We start from the raw sequence: 21,652 nt of genomic DNA on the forward strand, positions 1-21,652 counted from the left end.
TGTTTCCATCCCCTTCCTTCAACTGTGGAGTATCAGTCCAATTTCCCCTTGTAATGCAAGTCACTTAGCCAACAGTACAACTCTTTTCTGGATCTGTTGAATCAGACATGAGAAGCCAAAATGGACAAGTCTTCCATTCAATGGAATCATGGTTTGTGTCTCCAGATGGAAACATTTTTGCCCTTCATACTGACAATTTTGAACAAGCCAAGAGCATAGAGGAAGCAAAACTTCTATTACTACATAGCTAGAAACAATGTCAAGTAGCAGTCCTTTTATTTGTACAGCTTAATACCTGAAATCATCGATACAGTCTATTGTATAACAAGTGCCAAATGCAGGATAATAAATAATAGCATATTCAGTGATTATAAACAGTGTAGCTCAGCCATGGAATTTAATACAAAAGACTACTTAAGTTGCAGACATTACAATATCTCACTTGAAATGTTAAGGACATGCCTCTTAAATATTTGTATTTGTTTCCATAGATAGTACTACTTCAGGGTGGTACTGTGGGCCAGAGATCTAAGGTGCTTGATTAAAGATTGTACTACTTGAAACCTTGACTACAGAAGTTTGTTACTGCAGTGGGAAGTATTTAATGTAGAGGGTCATAGCTGGCAAAATTGCAAAATTCTTAAATTACTACTATGTGCTCAGTCTTAAACAGGATATGTAAGTCACTCTCTCTCAGGTTCCAATAATATGTCAGAAGAGGTGGCTCAAAGAATGTAAGAGAGAGAGAGCAGGGGAAAGGCAGTTACAAAACACTATCTCCTGGATATGACAGGGCTGTTATACTCAGGAATCAGCTGTGGTTTCCTGCAAAGCCTTCCAATATTTTGCCATCAAAGGGAGAAAATATATGAGATCACAGACCTCCCAGAGTAGCTAATGGAAGTTTAGGGAGGAGGAGGAGACAGATTCATCAGTAGTGTAGACACTGATAAGGTGCCCATTTCATATTAACTTTCCATCCATCATGTACACAACCTTATTTTAACTCAGTGAGAAACAAAAAAAAAAAAAAAAAAGGTTGGAAAGACCTAATTTATCCCACTTTCAAATCTAATGTACTACCACTGATAAATTGGCATGACTTGGACATCTTTTCTCATACTTGGTAACTTCACACCTGAGTATAATTTTTTTGTTGTTGTTTTCCAAGGTAGGGTCTCCCAGTAGCTCAGGCTTATGTAGCACTCACTCTGTAGCCCCACGCTGGCCTAGAACTCATTGTGATCCTTCTAACTGTGCTCCCAAATGGTGAGATTAAAAACGTGTGCCACCACGCCTGACTTTGTTATTATTTTAAACAATCCCAATTGCTTTCTCTATTGTCTAAATCAACTATTTATGACAATATTTCTAATGTCAATGGATCCTTGTTCTTCCATTGTTTTCATATTTTACTTATTTAATTATATTTTTCCAGAAAAATGATATGCTTATTTTAGTTTACAAAGTTATTCTTATATTTTGTAATTGGCATACCAGTATCATGAGATGTCACATCTGTGACAACAATTATTATCTAATAAAAATATTTCTAAACAAAGAAAAATATTCTGTGATATCATCCCTGCTACAACAGTAAGGACAATGATCATACCCTAACCAGCTTTTATATGTCCCCTTTATAGTTTTCCTTTAAATCTCTCAGTTTTACCCTAAACAATTCATATAATTTGTATCATATATATTTTTATTTCTTTATGTTCTGATAACAATTGTAAGATCTGTAGCACAGTCATTATACTTCATTTGATTTACTGCTGATTTTCAAATGTTTAGGTCATTTTCTGGTATTTGGCAGGTACAGAAGACATGTAAGTTGTACGTGGTAGTCTTGTTGTTCATTTTTTATTTATTTTTTTATTTGAGAGCGACAGACATAGGGAGAAAGACAGATAGAGGGAGAGAGAGAGAATGGGAGCGCCAGGGCTTCCAGCCTCTGCAAACGAACTCCAGATGCGTGCGCCCCCTTGTGCATCTGGCTAACGTGGGACCTGGGGAACCGAGCCTCGAACCGGGGTCCTTAGGCTTCACAGGCAAGCACTTAACTGCCAAGCCATCTCTCCAGCCCCGTGGTAGTCTTTTTTGTTTTTCACTAGTAACTTTTCAAATACTATCCTCACTTATTTTTCTAATATATGAAAAAAAAAAACTTGCTTATTTATTTCCAAATATTGAAAAATTACTTCTCATTAATGATTTGCCATTGAAGTTGAAACTAAACCTCAAGTTCTTAATGTGAACTACAAATCTTTTATAAAACCAGGTGAGGATCTCTCTCCTAAGTCCTTCCAAAACACAGGAAACACTGTAACTACGAATTCAGCCAATTTGGACTTCTGTGCATCATTGACCCTTTCTTCCACCCTTACTTGGACTGTCACATCATGCAAACCCCCATTATATGCATTTTGTTTGTATATTATTTATATAAAAATAAATAGCTGTTCTTTTTATGTACATGTTCTTCATGAAAGGAAATACTTCAGTTTGGTGAGTGATAAAGTACATCTGGCATTGTGACAGGCACGTAGTAAACATAAAAGTAGACTTTCTTCATCAGCAACTACAAGTTCTTTCATTGTTTTGGCTTGAATGTAGATGCCCCTCATAGTCTCAAGTGTTTGTGTTTAAGCTTCTAGTAGGTGGAACACTGTTGGAGGGTGTGTGACTGGATCCCTACTGGATGTTCAGAGTCATTTCGCTCTTGGTTTTCTCTCTTTCTCTCTGCCATCATTGTACAATATTGTGACCCAGGTGCTTTTCTCTTCCATGGTGAAGGTTCCCCTCCAAACCGCACACCTGAAATAAACCATTTCCTCCCATAAGAAGTCTCTGGTTAGGTGTTTTGTCACAGTAACAAGAACAGCTACCTGCTAAATAGGAGAAGCAAATCTCTTCTTAAGCAGGAAAATTTCACTCCTAAAGTGACTGTGATTCAACTACCTGGCATAAATATATATTGTTATTTACATTATTTATTTATGTACTTATTTACTGAAAGAGAGGGAGAGATAATGAAACAACAAGAGAACGGACCCACCAGGGTCTCTAGCCACTGTAAAATGAACTCCAGACACAAGTGCCACCATGTGCATCTGGCTTATGAGGGTACTGGCAAACCAGACCTGAGCCTCAAGTTTTATTCACATGGCAAACACCTTAACCACTCCAGTCCTGGAATAAATATTTTAGATAAAAAACAGGCTATATTATGAACTCCACAAATGGTAAAGGATTTCCAGTCTTCATAATGACTTTTATAAGAAGTATATGGAGGTAATCATCAGTATTTCTGCTAAAAATACTGCTGAAATACATCACCTTGGCCTTGTTTTCACAGTAGCACCATCTTTTATATTTAGTGTACATTGACCTCAAGACCCCTGTGTGATTCAAACTGACACTTAAAGATGACACGTACTGTTGCAGTCCAGTTCACATTGCTGGTAGAAATCACCCAACCAAGAGCAGCTTCTGGGATAAAAAAAAAAAAAAAAAAGATTTATTATGGTTTACAGGCTCAAAGGAAGCTCCACAATGGCAGGGGAAAATGATGGCATGAGCAGAGCGTGGACATCACTCCCTGGCCAACATAAGTTGTACAATAGCAACAAGAGAGTGTGCCACTCACTGGCATGGGGAAACTGGCTATAACACCCATAATCCCTCCCCAAACAATACACTGCCTCCAGCAGATGTTAATTCCCAATTGCCATCAGCTGGAGAGACTAGCATTCAGAGCACCTATGTTTATGGAGGACACCTGAATCAAACCGCCACACTTACTAAATCTAGATTTCATGCGCACCTCCAAGTCTTTGTGGCCACCAATAAGATGGATGCTCACACATCAGCCGATCAGAGGGAGTAGAAGACTTCTACAGAGAGGTGGAAGGAGGAGGCAGTGCCTCAGCAAGGGTTTGGCAGATCTGCCTAGTTAGAGGTAAGACTTTCATATTTTGCTCTGGGATGAGACAATAACTATAATTTCTTGATTATTTTGCTGACCATGGCCTTCTACATTGTTATTTAGAAAATAAATTCATCCTTCCACATGACATTGATTTTTTTTTTCTATTCTTGGTACACATGGTACCAGCCTTGCATGACATTAAAACAAAGGGAACTCTCCTACATAGCTTATGGGAATGCAAATTACAAAAGCAATTTGTAGTTTAATTTTCCTGTGTCTAGCAAAACTAAAAGTGTGACACACATTGAACACTGTACCATAGAGAAATGGTGCCAGATTTACAGAATGAAATTTTTGCAGATTTATTTGGAGGACAAGAAGGTTAGAACCTTCAGAATATCCTTAAATTTGTGAATCAAGATATGTTTATAAAGCATTATCATACAGCTGTAAAATAGATAAAGCTTTTATTAATATAAGTATTTATAAACTCAACATGTATAGGTAGTTGAAAATGTTACAGAATAACATTTCTGGGATATTTTTTAAAATAGTTGGCAACTCAGATATAAGCTAAACATAAAAAAAAATGATTGTAATAAAAAAAAAAGCCCAGTGTTCTTGGTGAAGTAACAGAATTGGTTGCTCTTATGCTCAGTAAACAAATCCCTAAAGGTTCATATACAACCAAGTATCATGAAACTGATATTTTATGGGCTGTTTTGTGGTACATTTAACAGTGCTATTTTTAATTGAAAGTACTAAATGCTAAATGGATGTATTCATGAATTTAATTATGATGTCAAATATGTGTGGGTAACCACAAATTTATCAAAAGATTCATTTAAAATATATGATGAAGTGTAGAATCATATTTAGTTATGATTGAAAGGTACAGACTAACAGATTAACATAATGTTTACATATAGATATTGATAGATATATTTTTTCTGAAAGTAATGAATGGTTGTGTTAAATTTTATTTTGTTTCAGTATGTATTATCACTTTAATACTTATAATTGATTTTATGTTGGAAGTAAACAGAAATCACTTAATCAAATGATCCTAACACATCAGCACTTTTATGTAACTGACTTCACAGGAAGATGTATGCAGTTAACATGAAGTTTTCCCACTAGAAAATGCACTGGAGTGACAATATATTGTTTGAAATCACAACCAGAGGAACGCTTCCTTTATGTCAAATTTGTAAATATACTATATAATTTAATTTAATCACAAATTATATTATAGAAGTTATAGGAATGTCACACTTTGAATTCATCCCATGGCATCTATTATAAATTTCTCATACACTTTGTGCTTGAAACAATTCAGGCTTATATCAGTGTTTTAAAGATCAGAAGTCCAAATAGCTTATATTGGGCTAATAAAATTTCCCATGATGAACTGCATTCTTCCTGGTAGCTCCAAAATTATTTTCGTTCAGTTTCAACTTCTAAAAGCTCTTTGACTCTCTTTGCTTCTGGAACTGAGTAATTCTGACTTTGACTCCCATTGTCATTTACTCACCATTGCTGCTGCCTCACTTCCAAACACTATTTCTCTCTCTGCTTCCTTTGCAACCTAACACCCCCATTGACCCTTCAACATACTAACTTATTTCTATAAGAATTTTGTATAATCTGGTATGATTATTCCATGCTAGGCTTATTCTTTATATCTTCAAAACTCCTCTTTGCCAAATGAAGTAAGATATACATAGATTCTAGGGATTCTGGCATGAGCATATTTTAAAAACCATGACTTAGACTACTATATGCTCACTTAAAGAAAAAAAAAACTTATATTGGAAAGCAGTTAAAATAATTTCATTGTGAGTAAGTGTGTTGATGTAGTTTTCACCACATATGATTCAGGAGTAAATTCTAGTTAATTTAAAACTATCTCTGGATGTGTTTCATATTTTAACATTTGACAAATTCTATAATATCAGTAAGCAAGGTTTAGTCACAGATCAGAAAAGTCAACAAAATATGAATTTTATTTAGATTTCATTATGTTTAGCATAGAATTGAAAGGCTTTGTAGAATCAATAAAACATATTTTAAGGAGCCAGATGGAAGAATTAAGTGATTAGAACTAAGTGATTAGACAGTTTCAGTGACTAATTCAGTATTCTATCAGTTAAGTAAGTAATATAAAATGAATATCCTCTCATCTTCACATTTTCAAGTTTTGAAGCTCCACGCTTGGTCAAATTCTAAAACAACCTTTTGTGTATATCACTCACAGCCAGAGACAAAACTTACATTGGTAACCATAAGTATCATAAGTTCCTTTAATTAACTGAAATAGTCATCATTATTCTGACACTTATGTGTGGTTTTTAAGATGTGCTTGCTAATAATCCAAGGATGTTACATTGGACTTCTATTATTCTAAGATTCAAACTTCAGAAACAAAATTAAGAAATTAAAAGACAGAAGCCAGGTAGTGACACATACCTTTGATACCAGCACACGGGAGGCAGAGGTAGGAGGATCTTTGTGAGTTTGAGGCCACCCTGAGACTACATAGTGAATTCCAGGTCAGCCTGGACTAGGAAGACCTACCTCAAAAACTCAAAAAAGAATAAATAAATAAAGAAAATAAAAGAGAGTATATTTGTATTTTATTAGAATATATAGATAGGTAGTTGGTATAAAGCTATTCAGGGGATGTATGTATGTATGTATGTATGTATTCACACACAAATACACATATATTCTTATATTTAAAACATTTCTTATGGTTTTATAGAAGTACTTCACATATTGACTATATTAAGTTATTGTAATTAAAATAGTGACTTTTGTTTTTAATTCAAAATGTTCCTGTGTGTTTTATTCAAGAGTCAGCCAGGCATGTTGGTGTGGATCACTCTGGGGACAGAAGTAGGAAGGTGGTGATTTCAAGATCTGTCTGAGGTAAATATAAAGAATCATTCTCAAAACAAAACAAAATGAGGGCTGGCGGGATGGCTTTTGCCTGCAAAGCCAAAGGACCCAGTTTCGATTCCCCAGGACCCACATTAGCCAGATGCACAAGGGGTGCATGCATCTGGAGTTCATTTGCAGTGGCTGGAGACCCTGGAGTGCCCATTCTCTCTCTCTCTGTCAAATAAATGAATAAATAAAAATAAAGTATTAAAAGATTTATTCAAAACAAAACAAAATGAAACAAACAAACAAAAAAAAAAACCCAGAATAAATATATACAGGCCTAGGATTGGGCAAATGGCTCAGCAGTTTTGAGTTCACACATAATATTCACAGATACAAAAATAAACAAACAAATAAATGTATTCATGCCATTACTACTGTTAAATTAGGTTTGTTTCACTTGAACTAAGCTTTATATTAAGTACATTTGCTGGAATATTCTCTTTGCTGGAACACATTAAAATTGAATAAAAGTGTTTGCTTGGGTGAGTATTTAGATAAGCTGACAAAGGCTGACATTGTTGAAGGTCAAAGCTGTTTAAATTTACATAAAAAAAGTTATTGACTATCTGAATAGTAGGAATGATGTTTTCTTACTGAAAAACCACTTCTTTTTATCTTATTTATTTACTTATTTGTAAGCAGAGAGAAATAGAGACAGGCACCTAAAATGGGTGTGCCAGAGCATCTGGCTACTGCAAGCAAACTCTGGATGCATGCACCACTTTGTGCATCTGACTTTATGTGGGTACTTGGGAATTGAACTTGTGTCATTAGTGTTTGCAGGCAAGCTCTTTAACTGCTGAGCCTTCTCTCCAATCCTATAAAACAATTCCTACCCCTAATATTATTCATTATATTGAAATCATGTAATATTTTATGCAAGTTATGCTGTTATTTAAGAGACATCTTTGGCTGTGGATTTTTACTTAATGCTATCTTTCTTACACTTGGACTCTGTTTTCCGATTTCACAGGTCACTCTTTTATATCCGCTATTATAGTACTGTTATTTGTTGATTCAGTTATTATTTTCACTGATGGATGTGTCTCACAAACAGAAAGAATTTTTTTTATAATGTATGTAACTCCCCAATAGTAGAAAAAAAATAAAATATGCTCAGATGCATACTAATAAGTTCATAATTAGATATGATTGAGTCTTTTATTATCACAAATTCTACATTAGAACTTTTACTTAAAATATTGCATTTCATGCCATTTCCCATTTTACTAATTTTAATATGATGTAGAAATGTTGTGCTTGGTATTTTTTTTTTTTTCTCTCCAGAAGATCATGAAAGTGGTAGCTTCATGGAAAACACTTTGCTCTGTATCTCCAGGCATTACTCTGGGGGATTTTCTACAGGGGATTATTATGCTGAATGTCCTGAACAATCATTTTCATGTCAACTGTTATATACTATCTTGCTTGGAAATAAGTCACTGTGGGGATTTGATTTGTTTGTTAAGTATGTTATCTCTAAAGAAATCCATGATAACTTGATGGTACTCAGGTTATTTAAATATCTGTATACACTCAAAGAAATCTTTCTCTTTCTAATTTTATTATGCCACTTTTGTTTATTCAATGCTGGCTGAAATTTTGTTGAAATTCCTGGGAAAATTATTTAGAGATTTCAGTATAGTATTTATTAGTAAAATAAGAAGTAATTTAATTGTTTTATTAAATCTAGCCATCAATTTGAATTTAAGAATGAGCATATAATATCAATATTTTTCACATTTGAGCTTATTATACATTCATATAAAGCACATTTTCTGGTTGCCAATAAAGGCCACTTCCTATTTTCTATTTTTTAAATCTTCATATTTTCTATTTGGTTTCTGATATTAAGAACAATACAGCTATCAAACAAAGATATAAATTCATTAAATTCTTTCATGGTGTAACACCATATTTAATATTAGACACAAAGAGCCAGAGAAAAATGAGACAATTTAGTTGGTTACTATCTAGATATTATATGCTATATTGAAGTAGATACCTCACATATAAAAATGAGAACAGACCTGATTATTTATATTTTTCTACCTCGGGATATATGGAAACATTTATAGGATAGACATGTATATAGAAGCATGCCCATAATGAATTTAAAGGTGGTATGTTTACCTCAGACTTGTCATATGATTTACACAGACAATTCGAATATACTCCTCCAGAAAGCACTTCCTTATATTATTAACTATTCATCACTCTCTCTTTCATTTTGTGGAAATTACCTATGACCTCAATATATTGAATTGCAAAACAAACCACATATCATTCAAGTATCCATACTGAATATGTGCAATTAAATTTAGTACAAGACAGTTTTCTTTAACTAGAAAATTGTTAAATATAACTGCTTCACACAACGTTTTTTCCTTAATTACGTCACAGTGTATACAGCCTTGGATGGCAAATTGGGTACAAGAGTGGACTCTTTTCTCTATGTTGATAATTACTAACATACTGCTAGTATTAATAATCTTCAAGATATTCCAGTGTATGAATCCAGTTTATAAATCTGAACACCTATCTTTCAGGTGACATCAAAGAATTATGCAGCTATGAAATTTTCTGTGTATTTTCTCAAAATTCTAAAATTCTAGTGAATTAGGATTCTTCTTTTCATAATGTCCTCAAGAGCTTTACCTATCAAACAATATCAAGAATATGACTTATTACCTCATAGTAACTGGTTTTCTCTAGCTGTATTATACTCATCAGTAGAAAGGTAGTCTCATGTTATATCAAACCACTTGGATCCAAAAATGGTGGTCATTTTTGTATTCTAAAATTTAGAACTCCTTTAGTTCTCTCACCAACTACAGATTTCAGTAACATTTATTATTTGCTTGAAAATTCTTTTTTATTTTTCACTATTTCCATTTCCAGGAAAAAAAAATACTTATATAGTAATTTTTTGTTTATATTATGTGTTGGTAAGTAAAATTGTATATTCATGGAATGATTTAAGAACAATTGATCTTTTGAAGATATATTGCCCACTGATATGATATAACTTTCCTTAAGTTCAAATGATTCTAATATCAAGCGGTTATTAAAAGTTGTTTGATTTTGCCTATGATTTTCATGTTTCTTGGAGCTCTCATATTAATTCACAACACAGTATCTAATATAGCTGTGTTTTATTGTCATACACAGAGCGCAGTTTAGGTAATCACACACCAAATAGTTGGGAGTATTTATGAATATCTATGTTCCAACTAGAGATTTCTTTTCTTTTTTTTTTAATTTAATATATTAGTTTTCTTTTCAGTAAATACAGGCAGCTTGGTACCATTATTTAGGCTCATCTGTGATCTATGCCCTCCCATTAGACCCTCCTTGTTAATGAAAATGGGTCGTGCATTGTGGAGTTAGCCCCCAGTTATTGGTATGATAAATGTCTTCTGCATATCATGACCCAACATGTGACTCTGACATTCTTTCCGCCCCCTCTTCCGCAAAATTTCCCTGAGCCATGTTGGGTTCTTTTTTGGTCTGCTTCAGTGCTGAGGTGTTGGGGGTTTCTGAGGCTCTGGTTCTCTGATTTGGTCGGAATTGATTTTTCTCTGCGTTGATCTCCTTCCCCTTTGTGCTGGTATCTGGTTCACAGGAAAACATCACCCTTGCTTATTTCACCAGTTGTCCTTAGTTTCAGTTGGGCCCCTTTTGAGGTATGTTGGGGCACCTCTCTTCTTAGGATCTGCATCTATCTGGAAAAGAGAAGCAGATTCTCCAATGGAGAGTAAGTTAGCACCCAGAAAATTGAGATAATACTTACTTTTTTGATAGACAGTATGGTAGGTTTAGGCCCTCCTGTATCCCGTGATTGATAGTAGCTTGATATTGGAGAGTGGGCTTGTGTTTGGGTATGGTTCTGACTTGTTTCCCAGTTCCAACTATGGATCTAGTACCACTGAGTGGATCAGTTAGCCAAATCAAGAACAATTGATTCCTCACCATGGCTGTGTACCACTATTGCACTTGTGTGGGCATCACATCCGGTTATTTGTTGATAATTAGGTTAAACAATGTGTTGCTTGGACAGATCTTGGTCATTTCCCCCAGTCACCTATGTAGCGCCTTCTGGCACTAGACACGCTGACTGTCTGGGGACTGACTCTCTCCTGGCTTCCAGCCATGTCATTCCATTTTACACGTCAGCTGTGTATGGAGTCTTCAGCAATAGGGTCTTACCACTGGCCTTTGGTGGGTCATCAAGTACTCTGACAGAAGTCTGTCATTGTTTTGGGAAACCTTGTAGGTTTGTCTGATCAAAAGCTCATTGTGGATGGTAGGCCCAAGCTGGAAGTCGGGGTTACAGGTCAGTGTTCTCTAAGAAATTGAGGAAAAAGATAACTAATATACAAGAGTTAGAGAGGAGAGAGATAGAGGGGAGAGGGGGAGAGGGAGGGAGGGAAGATGTAGGAGATTTAGGTCAGTTTTGATCCTACCCTCTCCAGTGTCTTGTGGTTCAGGTGTTTCCTGTAAGGGTCTAGTGAAGGTTCAGCCATTTGGTCTGTCTTTTAGGAAGTAGAATTTTATGGTGCCATTGCCGTTTGGGTCCGGATTACTGTTTTCCACCCTTTGATTCCCTCCCCGCCCTCCCATCCATCTTATTGTCTAGTCCATGAGGTGCTTGCTGGGTATGTAAGGCATCTTGGGGAGATTCAGGTTAGGTGTTGCAGATGAGTGAGACTATGTGTCGATTTTTTTTCTGTGATTGGGTAAGTTCGCTGAGAATGATCTGTTCCAGGTTCAACCATTTTTCCTCAAATTTCTTTATGTCGTTTTTTCTTACTGCTGTATAGAATTCCATTGTGTAGATATACCACATCTTTGTTATCCATTCTTCTAATGATGGAAATCTGGGTTGATTCCAGCTTTTAGCTATTACGAATTGAGCCGCTACAAACATGGTTGAGCAAATCTCTCTGGCTTTTGGTTTGAAGGTTTTAGGGTAGACGCCCAGTAATGGTATAACTGGGTCTGTTGGTATTTCTATAGTCAGCTTTTTCAGGAGTCTCCATATTGCTTTCCAAAGTGATTGTTCCATCCTGCATTCCCACCAACAGTGAATGAGTGTCCCTGCTTCTCCACATTCTCGCCAGCATTTATTTTCATTTGACCTTTTGATGTTGGCTATCCTTATTGGGGTAAGGTGGAATCTCATAGTTGTTTTAATTTGCATTTCTCTGATGAATAGGGATGATGAACATTTTCTTAGGTGTGTGTTTGCCATTTGTATCTCTTCCTCTGTGAATTGCCTGTTTAACTCTATGCCCCATTTTGTGAGTGGGGTATTTGTCTTCTTATTGTTTAGACTTTTGAGTTCTTTGTAAATTCTAGAGATAAGGCCTCTATCAGTTGGATAACCTGCAAATATTTTCTCCCATTCTGTGGGTATTCTGTTGGCTTTGCTTATTATATGCTTGTCTGTAAAGAAACTCTTCAGCTTCATATGATCCCAATGGTTGAGTGACTGTTTAAGAACTTGAGCCACTGGGGTTTTATTCAGGAATTCTTTTTCCATTCCTATATCATGGAAAGTACATCCTAAATTTTCTTCCAGTAGTTTTCGAGTTTCTGGTCTTATGTTGAGGTCTTTGATCCATTTGGATTTGAGTGTTGTGCATGGTGAAATGTGTGGATCAAGTTTTACTTTCCTGCATGTGGTTATCCAGTTTGTCCAGCACCATTTGTTGAAGATGCTATCTTTTTTCCAGTCTATATTGTTTGGGCCTTTGTCGAATATCAAGTAGCTATAGTTTCTTGGCCCAAAATTCGGGTCCTCAAGTCTATTCCATTGGTCTATACTCCTGTTTTTATGCCAGTACCATGCTGTTTTTATTACTATGGCTTTGTAATATAGCTTTATATCGGGTATGGTGATGCCACCAGAGGTATTTCTTTTGCTGAGGATATGTTTGGATATGCGAGGCCTTCTGCCTTTCCATAAAAACAGTGGTTAGATGCCACAAAGTAGGTGGCAATGCCTTAACCGTATGCATGTTGTAAGGGCCTCTTCCATCCTTGTCATAGGGAGTGCTAACCTTCTCTCCTTTCATACAACACTCAACTAGAGATTTTAATTGACATACACTGTACAAGTATATAGGAGATTGGTGTTAAAGCGCAAATTAAGAAGTATATTAATTTTGCTTTTCAATGATTATGTTTGTCCAATTATGTTGAATTATAATCTAGAATAATCTTCACATATGAATTTTCAAATGCATATATTATAATCCTTAATTCCATTATTGTATACTTGGCTTTATTGAATTAGATATAGTCTATGTATATACAGTGAAGACCTTAGCTAATTATTTCATAGTAACATTTCTCTAGTAAAGAAATGTCAAAGACTCAAGGCACAGAAAATTAAGAATTATTAAAATTTTAAAATTCAGTATCATTATTAAGAACCCAGGTTGTTTAAAAGTCATTCAAAAATTTCCCCACAGAACAATGAAGTACTTTTTCTTTTATCCAACTCTTTAGATTTTATATGCTGAGGCACATAGGAATCAAATTATATATTTGGTCTAAAGGTTATGTCATTTGCTTTTCCTGCTAGAAAATGTTAAACTATGAAATTGCTAATTTATGCATATTCAACCTCTGAAAAATGTTAAATTAAATGTTGTTCTAGAAGACAGAGCAGAATGAAAATTAAACATTTATAAGCAAGGACTAACTATAACAGTATACTGAAACAAATCAAACAAAAAGAAAAAAAGCAGGGAAAATGTTTTGAAATATATATGGTTTAAACATAAGTTTTATTTTCCTGCCAAAGTTTTTATGCTTTTTTGAGAGTAATTTTATTGTCTGTTTTACAATTATAAAGGATTTAAAGACTTCCACCCCATCCTCTGGCTCTTACGTTTTCTATAATATTATCTTTATCTTGGTTGGTAGGGTGGAGATATCTCATTCTATGCTGAGTGTAATTTTACATCTTCTTCTTAAAATTAGTTTTGTATTCAGTGTATACAGTCAAGTTGGTACCATTGTTAGCCTCCTCCCTGTCCTCTCCCCATATTCCCCAATGAGGAGGTACCCTCTTCTCATCACCTGTTTCCTATTTTATGGTCTCCTAATGACTCACAGCCTATACTCAATATGACATACCAATATTTACCTACAATTAAACATTAGGATTAACATGTGACAGGTGAAATGTAAACTCTTGCCTTTCTAGCCTTGTGCTATTTCACATAGTATCTTTTTTTTTTTTTCCTAATTCCATCCATTTCCACCCCAAATTTCACAACTTCATTTTTCTTTAAAGTTAAGTAAATCTCACATTTTTCTATATAAATAGAATAGAAGACCTAAAAAGAGGCATACACAGTTATGGCAACCTGATTTTTGACAAAGGCATCAAATATGTATTGGGGAAAAACAAAAACAAAAACAAAAAAAAAAAAAAAAAAACCTTTTCAACTATGGAGCTGACAAAACTGGGCATCCACCTGTACAAGAAATAATTATGCCTGTACCTCATTCCCTGCTCAAAGATCAACTCAAAATGGATCAATAACTTTTAAGTAAAGCCTGAGATGCTGAAAATAATAAAGTGATACAAAAACCAATGCACTGGAAGTTATAGGTATAGGTAAGAATTTTCTGCAAAGGACTCGAATAGTATAGGAAGTAGTCCCAAGATAAACAGATGAAGATACATGAGATTTGAGAGTTTTGTGTTTCAATTTGAAGACATGTACCTACTGACTTACATTTAAATAATATTTTCAAAAATATGTTATATACTTCCTTTTAAGAGACATTAGATAATTTGTAACTGACAGTGATTTTTTTTTATACTCATCTAATTTGTTGAGTTTATAAGCATTGGGTTGATTTTATTGTCTTTTTTTTTTTTTTTGGTATTATCTTAGAAATCAGTAATCATGCCGCAGATTGCATTGTGACAATTAATAGCCAGACCTCTACTTCAATGCTTTAAAAAATCCAGGATGAGGGCATGGCAGTCTGGAATAAGTAGGCCAGACCCATACCCAGACTCCTCCCAACTCCCCACTGTGAGTTCCTTGCACAGACAGAGTGTGGGCAGTGGTCTGGTCTGAGTTGGTAAGACCCAGTTCTGGGTTCCTCCCATCTCCATGGTCTGGGTTCCCTGCACTGGTCTGTGTGCTATAGGGTACTGCAGGAAGTAGGCCATATCCATATTCCCTCGGTCCTCCCAAACCCCTGCTCCTGGTATGGTCCATAGTGGCTTGCTTGGAGAGGCCTGGCTTTTGTGAGCTATGGAATCTGGCCTTTTGCTCTGGTATACTGACTGGCCACTGGGTAACAACATCTCTCTTCACCTAAGGACAAAAGGACCAAAGGACAAAAACTTGTTTCTTCCTCAATAAAATAGTCTTCTTAAAATTTGTAGAAAACAATGCGAAAAAGCCAACAGAATCATCTAGAGTGTTCAGCTTTTGACAGTAGGCTTAACTTGATTGATGAAAATGTTTGAACCATTCAAAGGGATATGAATAAATTGAAGGTAAGTCAAGAAATGGAAGATATCAACAACCAGTGGGTAGATTAAACTCAATGAAGACTTAATCAAATGCAAAATTGTGCTACTGGTAGCATCCAGAAAATCAGAACTAATTGAAATTGTACCTCCAAAAAGAGATGGACATGATGCAAAATAACACAACAGACAAGAAAAAATAAAATAAAAATTATAAAAGCCTCTCTAGAACCCCTCACCAACAGAGTTACTCATGTGGAAGATGGAACCTTGGACCTGGAAGATAAGACAGAAGAAATTGAAGGGGAGGCTAAAGATTTTGCTAAGTTCAAAAAATCAAGTGAACAGAATATAAGGGAACTGTGGAACACCTTTAAATGTCCAAACATCCAGATCATGAGTATACCAGAGGAAATCCAGGCCTGAGGCATAGAGAAGATATTCAACAAAATTATTACAGAAAATTTTATGAGTCTCACAAAAGAGAAGCCCATCCACATATAAGAAGCATACAGAACACCAAACAGACTGGACCAAAGAAGAAACTCTCCAAGATACAACATAATTAAAACTCTTAACAACTAAAACAAAGAGAGAGTGTTAAAAGCAGTAAGATAGAAATCATTCACAGCACACGAAGGCAATCTTATCAGAATTACATTAGATACCTCAATGGAAACACTGAAAGCCAGAAAGGCCTGGAATAGAACACTTCAAGGTCTGAAAAACTGTGGCTACCATCCCAAGCTACTTTACCCAGTAAAAATATCCCTCATAATTGATAGTAAAAGAAAAAATTTCCATGAAAAAGATCAACTCTATGATCATATGAACACAAAGCCAAACCTAAAGAGAATACTTGAGGGACTACTCCACATAGAACAGCCAAACAACCAATCTCAAGATCCAACAAGAAGATCACAATAACGGAAATAAACCAGGCTCAAAACAGTACATAATTCAAGAAAGTAGCAAACCCCATAAAACATCTCATCACAGCAGGGATTGATTCAAGTCTCAAAGTAATAACCTTAAATATTAGTGGTCTTAACTCACCCTTCAAACAACGCAGATTATCAGGATAAATCAAAAAACTGGACCCTTCTATCTGCTGGGTTCAAGAAACCCATCTCACAAATAGCATAACCTTCTCAGGTAAAAGATTGATAAAGATATTCCAAGCTTTTTTACACAAATAAAAAAGAAAGAAGGTGTTACAATATTAACATCTGATAAAATAAACTTCAAAAAAAAAGTAATCTAAAAGGACAAAAAAGGCCATTTCTTACTCATCAAGGGAATGATCCAACATGAGCACATCACAATCATAAGTATGTATGTGCCAAACCCAGGTGCACCACAGTTTATAAAATGAAATCTACTCAACAATGAGACAGAAATAAACACTAACACTATCATAGTCAGAGACTTCAATACTCTACTATGATCAATAGACAGGTCATCCAAGCAGAAAATTAACAGGAAAATAATAGAGCTTAACAACATCATAGATCAACTCGACTTAACATATGTCTACAGAACTTTCCACCCTGACTCTACAAAATACACACCAGCCCATGGAACCTTCTACAAAATTGATATTAGGCCATAAGCCATGTTTTCATAAAGTCAGGAAAACTGAAGTAGTTTCTTGCATCATATCAGATCACAATGCTTTAAAGCTAGAAATTAACAAGAGACACAACAAGAAGTCTACCAGCTCCTAGAGACTAAATAACAGTTTTAAACAATGAATGTGTCATGGTAGAAATCCAAAAAGAAATTATAAAATTCCTAGAATTGGATGATAATGAAAAGACAGCCTACCAAAACTTATGGGTCACAATTAAGGGAGCCAAAAGGGGAAAATTTATAGCCCTAAATGTCTTCATTACAAAGAAAGTCAGATTGCATATTGGTACCCTGACTGTTGACCTAAAGGCAATGGAAAAACAGTTAGAATCCAACCCAAAGAGCTCTAGATGTAAATAAATAACCAAGATTAGAAATTAATGAATTGAAAACTAAGAAAAAAAAATTAATCATCAACATGAAGAGGTGGTTCTTTAAAAAAATACACAAGATTGACAAACCCCTGGCCAAATTGATTGAGGGAAAAGAGAGAGAGAGAGAAGTTTCAAATTAATAAAATCAGAAATAAAAAAGGAAATATCACAACAGACATCAATGAAATTGGAAGAATCATCAGAGCGTACTTCCAAAACTTCTACTCCACAAAATTAAATAACCTGGAAGAAATAGATGAACTCCTAGACACACACCACCTACCCAAACCAAACTCAGAGGTGATTAATCTCAAAAAAAAAAATACCACATCCATATAGATTGAAAAGGTAATCAAAAACCTCCCCCCAAAGAAAAGTCAGAACTGGATGGTTTCTCAGTTGAATTCTATCAAACCTTCATACAAGAACTGAAACCAATTTTTCTCAAACTGTTCCACATAAATGGAGACCAAGGAATCCTCCCCAACTTCTTTTGTGAAGCTAGCATCATCCTAATACAAAATCCAGAAAGAGATGCAACAAGGAAAGTAAATTATCGGCCTATATCCATAAAGAACTTAGATGCAAAGATCCTGAACAAAATTCGTGCAAACCGATTTCAGTAGTACATCAAAAGCATTATCCACCTTGATCAAGTAGGTTTCATCCCATGGATGCAGGGGTGGTTTAACATACATAAATCAGTCAATGTAATGCACCACATAAATGAACTTAACCATAAGAACCACATGATCATCTCAATTGATGCAGAGAAGGCCTTTGACAAAATACAATGCCACTTCAAGATGAAAACACTGTAAAAAGTAGGCATAGAGAGCTTATATATCAACACAACAAAGGCTGTATATAAAGCTCCTAAGGCCTAAATAATACTTAATGAGGACAAACTCAAGGAATTCCCACTGAGATCAGGAATAAGACTGAGATGCCCACTGTCAACATTGCTTTTCAACATGGTACTAGAAGTAGTAGCCCAAGCAATAACACAGGAGAAAGAAGCAAAACGGATTGAAGTTGGAAAGAAAGTAGCCCAAGCAATAACACAGGAGAAAGAAGCAAAACGGATTGAAGTTGGAAAGAAAGTAGTCAAATTAGCCATACTTGCAGATGACATGATCCTCTATATGAGTGACCCGAAAGTATCCATCTCAAAAGTTCTAAAAGTGATAAATTCTGTCAACAAAGTGTCAGGATACCAAATCAATACACAAAAATCAGTAGCTTTCCTATATTCAAAGGGCAAATATACAGAGAAAGAAATCAGAAGGACTGTCTAATTTTCAATAGCAACAAAAAATACCTTGGAATAACACTAATCAAGGATGTGGAAGTCCTATATAATAAAAACACTCAAGAAATAGAATAGCGGAGGACTTGAGAAGATAGAAAGCCATCCCATGATCCTGGATAGGTAGAATTAATAGTGAGAAAATGGCAATTCTACAAAAACCAACATATAGATTTAATAAAATACCAATAAAAATAGCAGCCTCATTCTTCACAGAGATTGAAAAAATAATAGTCTCAAATTCATATGGAGTGCCAGAAGGCCTCAGATATCCAAACATATCAGCAAAAAATACACCTCTAGTGGTATCACTGTGCCTGATCTAAAGCTATGTACAAAGCCATAGTGACAGAAACAGCATGGCAGGGTAATAAAAAGAGAAACATAGACTAATGTAACAAAACTGAACAGCCAGGCCTTAGGTTAAATAACTACAGCTGCTTGATCTTTGACAAAGGTGCCAAACTAGAGAAAAGACAGCATCTTCAACAGTGCTGGACAAATTGGATTAACATACATAGAAAAATTAAATTAAACACACTCTTTTCAACATACACAAAAATCAAGTCCAAATGGATTAAAAACCACAATATAAAATCTGAAACTCTTCAACTACTGGAAGAAAATGTTGGAGGCACTCTCCATGATATAGGACTGGGAAAAGACTTTCTGAACAAAACCCCAGTAGCTCAGGTATTTAATCAAGCATTCAAACAATGGGATCACATGAAGATATAAAGCTTTTTTCACAAACCATAAGCAGAGCCAATAGACTACCCACTGAATAGAAGAACTTGCCAGCTATACCATTGACAGAAGCCTAATATGTAGAATCTACAAAGAACTAAAAAAAAAGTAAAATCAGCCAACCCACTCCAAAAGTGGAGCAGAGAACTAAATAGTGAGTTCTCAGAGGAAGAAAGAAAAAAGGCAAACACACACTTAAGAAAATGTTCCACATCCCTAGCCATCAGGGAAATGCAAATTAAAATAACTATGAGATTCTACTTTATTCCAGTAAAGATAGCAAACATTACAAAACAAAATCAATTGAAAACAAATTTTGGTGAAGCTGTGGAGAAATTGGAACACTCATTCACTGTTGGTAATCTGGTACAACTACTGTGGAAATCAATATGGAGACTCCTAAAAAGGATGAATATACAGTTACCAGCAGACCCTGTTATTCCTTTACTGGGCATTTACCCTAAAAGCTCCACATCTCAGTTCAGAAATATTTTCTCAACCATGTTTATAATTGTTCAATTCATAATAACTAAAAACTGGAATCAATCCGGGTACCCATCATTTGATGAATGGATAACCAAGATGGGGTATATCTACATGATGGAATTCTACTAAGTAAGAAAAAACTGACACATTGAAATTTTTAGAAAAATGGTCGAACTTAGAGCAGATCATTCTAAGTGATCTCACACAATCACAGAAAGACAACTGTCACATAATCTCACTCATCTGCAATTCTTTACCTGGGCAGTGTGAAGCAATTTTGCTGGATGCCTGTATGCAGACCCCATGGAGCCATCAGGACTAACCATGAATTGCAGTAGAGACCCAGTGGAGATGCCAGGACCATGAAATGGCTGCTAAGGAAAGCTGCTGATCCCAATGGTTTTCCAAGACTGTGAGTAGCCTAGCTACAAGATTGGAATTGGAACTCCAGCACCTTGTTGCTGGTTAGAATTATCAGAATTGGAGATTTGTCATTGTTTAGAGTTGTTGGACTTGAAGCAACAGAGTTTGATGTTTGCCTTGCTTGTTTTAAATTTGTATTGGCTGAATGTTTCTTTGTCACACCCAATCCCATCCTTTGCAGCGTGAATGTTTATTCTGTTCCATTATGGGCTTTGGGGGGATTTTTTGGTATTATAGCTCAGTTAAAACACCTTGGAGTATGAGGATGTATGAACATAATTAGGACTGGTAAAAACTATGGGAACTTTTAAAGGTAGACTGAATGCATTGCATTTTAAACCATGTATAGTTATCAAATTATGAGGGTCAGGGGTAGAAAGTGGTGGTTTGATTCAGGTGTTCCCCATAAACTTAAGTATTCTGAATGCTAGTCTTCCCAGCTAATGAGACAATTGGAAATTAAAGCCTCCTAGAAGCTGTATATTTTGGGAGGGCAGTCTTAAAGATGTTTTAGCCAGTTTCCTCTTGCCAGTGTTTGGCACACTCTCCTGTTGCTATTGTCCACCTTATGTTGGCCAGGGGGTGATGTCTACCCTCTGCTCATGACACAGCTTTCCCTGCCATGGTAGAGCTTCCCCTCCAGCCTGTAAGCCAAAATAAACAAACCTCATTTTCCCATAAGCTGCTCTTAGTTGAGTGATTTCTACCAGCAATGTGAACTTGACTGAAATAATATATAACTTTAAATTTTTATATTAACAATCAATAATTAAATATCATAAACTACCAATATATTTTTGATTAATATATTTAGAGCTATAAAATTTAATAATGTCATCCCATGTACCCATAAGAAACTAGAACTATAAATGATTGAAGTTCATTTTTTTCTGTGGCTCCCTGTGTGACATCATGCAATAGCCCCAACTTTAAATTCATTGCTGGTAAACTGCAAAAAGTATCCTCTGGAGGAGGGATGGTATTTTTTCCTTAGGGTACAAAAATCGTCCATGTGCTTGAACAGCAGAAACTTCATGCTAGCTATGAAAAAGGCTAAGAGGATGAATAGGAAAAGAAAAATGAGAACAAGAGTAAAAAGAATTAGGAGTTAAATTCGCCTGATTCTCATGTAAAAAATAACTCAAGAATCTGCTACAAAATTAAATACCAAAAAAAAAAATCTATGAAGTATTTAGTAGAAAACACATAATAAATAATTTCCATATGATTTTGGACAAGGTGTTCTTAGAACTGTTATTAAAAAATGTTCCATAAAAGAAAATAAAGAA

At 35.2% G+C, this 21,652-nt stretch overlaps 1 pseudogene; it reads right to left on the bottom strand.

The window, feature by feature from the left end:
- Positions 1–12,851: 12,851 nt before the first annotated feature.
- On the bottom strand, positions 12,852–12,970 carry LOC123459983 (annotated as a pseudogene).
- Positions 12,971–21,652: the final 8,682 nt, after the last annotated feature.

Source organism: Jaculus jaculus, chromosome 3 (genome assembly GCF_020740685.1).
Source record: "Jaculus jaculus isolate mJacJac1 chromosome 3, mJacJac1.mat.Y.cur, whole genome shotgun sequence".
NCBI lineage: Eukaryota > Metazoa > Chordata > Mammalia > Rodentia > Dipodidae > Jaculus > Jaculus jaculus.